A 695-nucleotide genomic window follows, 5' to 3' on the forward strand; every position below is an offset into this window, starting at 1 on the left:
TAAATATTTGAAATTAGTTGCATTTAAAAAAAACCACCATTTCACCTAATATGACTTAAAAAAAATCAAGAGTTAGACTGTATTATTTTAAAAACTGCAGATGAAAGGTTCACCGAGATTTGAACTCGGGTTACGAGATTGAGAACTAAAACTGCAGATGAAAGGTTCACCGAGATTTGAACTCGGGTTACGGGATTCAGATTTAAAAAGTTCTGGGTCAAGTTCGAATATCGGGAAACCCTCCCACTGGGTCCGTGACGTTGCAACAGGTCAAAAGCCGCAGATGGAAGGTTCACCGAGATTTGAACTCGGGTTACGGGATTCAGATTTAAAAAGTTCTGGGTCAAGTTCGAATATCGGGAAACCCTCCCACTCCGTCCGTGACGTTACAACAGGTCGAGGCACGAAAAGGTTCCACCGAGATTTGAACTCGGGTTACTGGATTCAGAGTCCAATGTCCTGACCACTAGACCATGGAACCATGTATGATAACTTATCGAACTTAACGTAATTCCAAGAAAATAGTCGGAACTAAGTCTTTAGGAATCTTGCACGGGGCTAACCTAGATTCCTATAATTTTCAACGCATGTCATACCTATCTAAAAGCAAAATTCGGAAACGTAAAATTAGAGTCCAGTTATAACCTTATATATTATAAGTATTGCTATTTTATATTAACAGTTTTTGTTAAAAT

The 695-nt window shown here is 38.6% G+C and overlaps 1 non-coding gene across 1 annotated transcript; it reads right to left on the minus strand.

Moving 5' to 3' along the window:
- Nucleotides 1-409: 409 nt before the first annotated feature.
- TRNAQ-CUG (transfer RNA glutamine (anticodon CUG)) lies at nt 410-481 on the minus strand. Its single transcript has one exon. It is a non-coding gene; the product is annotated as a tRNA-Gln (tRNA).
- Between the last annotated feature and the right edge of the window lie 214 nt (nt 482-695).

This window comes from Pinus tabuliformis, chromosome 1_2 (genome assembly GCF_031772625.1).
Source record: "Pinus tabuliformis cultivar Carrire ecotype Pingquan chromosome 1_2, CPIR1, whole genome shotgun sequence".
NCBI classification, from domain to species: Eukaryota; Viridiplantae; Streptophyta; class Pinopsida; order Pinales; family Pinaceae; genus Pinus; species Pinus tabuliformis.